This window comes from Papio anubis, chromosome 5, assembly GCF_008728515.1.
Source record: "Papio anubis isolate 15944 chromosome 5, Panubis1.0, whole genome shotgun sequence".
Classification (NCBI taxonomy): Eukaryota; Metazoa; Chordata; class Mammalia; order Primates; family Cercopithecidae; genus Papio; species Papio anubis.
The window spans coordinates 14,449,211-14,452,185 of NC_044980.1; the positions used below are offsets into that span (position 1 = coordinate 14,449,211).

General features: G+C 37.4%; 1 non-coding gene across 1 annotated transcript; it reads right to left on the reverse strand.

The window, feature by feature from the left end:
- Nucleotides 1-378: 378 nt before the first annotated feature.
- On the reverse strand, nucleotides 379-513 carry LOC116275128. Its single transcript, XR_004184087.1, has one exon. It is a non-coding gene; the product is annotated as a U8 small nucleolar RNA (small nucleolar RNA).
- Between the last annotated feature and the right edge of the window lie 2,462 nt (nucleotides 514-2,975).

The window sequence follows — 2,975 nt, forward strand, 5'->3', positions numbered from 1 at the left end:
GGTCTCACACAACCAGCATGTGGTAGGGTGAAGGTTATCACCCAGATCTGTCTGACTCTGTAACCAAGCCCTTTGCCTGAAGGCAGCAGTCACCTTTAGGAGCACGACAAGGTCTTTATCTGAGGAATAGACTGTATCAATCATTTCAACGTCACTGCTGGCCAGTGATACAGAAACAAACTCAATTCAACTTGGATTCTCCCTGAATCCTGAAAATGTCCCTGAGTTCTGAAATGGTTCTGATGGAAGCTAGAGATAATGGTAATCATCAGGACAATTAATTGACACTTCTCAGACTTCTTGTCTACCTTTCTACCTACAACTCAAAGGGAAACATTCTTTTTTTTTTCTTTTTTAAAATTGAGATTATCAGGAAGGATCAGAAAGGCTCAGTCAGGGTGCTGCAAGGCCTGATTACACAGAGTTATTAATCACGTTTCATTCTTCTGCAATTGTCATGTTCGGATCTGCCCTCCAAAAGGAGAAACAGGTAAAGATGATCCCACCTGATGAGGAAATAACCTTCTCTACAGAAATGTGATGTCAAGACATTCAATACTTTTTTGAGGTTAGTAATGTAAGAATAACTACGTAGGGGCAGGGAAAGTCAGAGATGCTAGAACCAGGATCTCGAATCATAGATTTCAGATTCTTGCAAATTGGAACGGCTAATGTGTTAGCTAATGGGTATTGAATAATGTATTCCCATACTATACCTCTCCAAGTAATACCCACATCCCATTATAGTACTTTTTCATTCTTGTAAGGTAAAAAAGTTAATTTAGCTTTTTCTCAAATTGGGAGAGTTTGGCCAGAGAAGAGAAAAATTTCTATGTGGAAAAGGAAGCAATTTTAAATGCTTTTTGGTCTGTTCATGTTCACGATGCCTTGTATCCTTCTCAACCAAGGTCTCATATTACTTCAGGAACAGGGTGAAGTTTAAGTTAATGTTGATGATATTTGTGGCTTTCCTGAGGGGGAAGGAGAGGCAGAAGTTGCTCATGCAAGAGCATCACATGAAGGGAATATTGGGCCAAGAATAAAATGCTCAGATCCAGAGACTTCACCTTCCTTGTGCGTACCCAATACCTTAATTATGCAGAACAAATTCATTCCATGTCATCTCCCCTTTAGCTTTGATGCCCATTTTCCTTACAGATATTTACATGAAAATAGCATCATTGTTTATTAAGAATTTGTTTTTAAAACAAATTTGAAATTTGAAATTTAAATTGATATTTAAAACTCAAAAGTCACTATTTTTAAAGGGAGTGTTGCCCTCAGAAAGAGGAAAAAAAACAAATTCTTAATAATAAACAGTGATGCTATTTTCATGTAAACATCTGTCAGGAAAATGGGCATCAAAGTTAAAGGGGATATGACATGGAATGAATTTGTTCTGCATAATTATATATTACAAGAAATGTATGGTATATTCTTGAGGTAACATTAAGAGCTGCTTCTTATTACTAAATGTTTATAACTGTTATTATTTGTAGATATTGATTCAAATATACAAAAAGTATGTCCCTATGAATAAAATGAATACTTTCTATGTATTTGAAAATTACATTTTAAATTATTCTTATGTAGCACATTTACCAAACGTATTTCACTTATTATATGCAGAGGATACTTGAAAGTCAAAAAAAAAAAAAAAAAAAAAAAATAGTGACTTTTGTCACCAAGCCCTGAGGGATAGATCCACATTGTCCTGATTGTAACAATGTCTGTTAGTTGATAGGGAAACATGAAACTTCACAGTTAACATCAAAGTGAAGGCTCTGAGTTAAAATAGATACGCTTTTAGTGTAACTGGAAGCTGAAATATGCATAAACAATAACTTCTGCTGATAAATTCTGTATTAATTCTCCATAAAGGGCCATTGTTGGCCTTCTCAGATAGGCTGATGGTTTCAAAGAAGATCTGGTAAAAAGACTTCTTTAAAGGATCTTGCGCTCTGACAAATGATAAAATATATTTTAGAAGATTTCCTTAAGGGATCTTGGGTTCTGACACATTATGTAAGAAATCTTAACAGTATTATTTATAACTAAAGCTTGATTTTGAGCCCTTGCTTTAAGTTAGGGACTGTGCTAAGCACTTGGTATCCATTACCACACTTAATCATTACCACAGTAGTTGAGGCAGGACTTCTTACTGTCTGCATTTGACAGGTGAAGAATTTGTGTAGCAGAGAGGCTAAACAGCTCATCCCGGACAATATAGGCAGTCAACTGGCAGAGCAGAGGTCTGAGCTTGGGGAGTCTGCCATTATTGGTAGTGGACTTCATTAGCTGTTAAAAAACTATACTACCTCCCAACCATAATCCCATTGGTTGTTCATTCATAAAAGTCAAAACTTAAAAAAAATTTTAATTGTTAAAGAGCTGGAGAGTAAAAATTTCATTGCATAAGCAAAAATTCCCTACAGTGGACTCTTTTGTCTCATTAGGCCAATTCTAAAATCAATCAGAGCCTGAGTTTTTTGGCTTCTTTGTGCAAGGGCAGCATGAGCTTTTGAGCATCATTTGTTTTTGTAGTGACTTCAGGCATATCAATCCTCAGCGAAATGGCAGTCGTAGGATTGGCGGAGTCGTCGTCTGACCCACGGAAAGCAGACCGGCTCTCACTTGTTTCCTGCTCTCTCCGGAGCACACACCCATCCTTAAAGCTGTTTGAACAAGCCTCATTCAATAGTGAGACAGAATCAAGGGCCAGTGGGTGAGGAACAAGTCCTTCTAGAAAATATGTGGGCAAAGGGTTCAGTAGGGAGACAAGTTGTTCTCCTCTAATGTCCTCTTAAGGAACAGCACGCCTTTCTCTGCCAAAGAAATAATTCTCTCTTCAGAGAGCTGCCGCAGTGAATGTCCTTGAGTCCAAGTGGGCTGTCTCCTTAGGAGTGTGCTTGTGTGTCTATATCTGCTCTCTATGTATAGAGAATGATGCATGAGGCTTTGCAAAATGGAAAAGT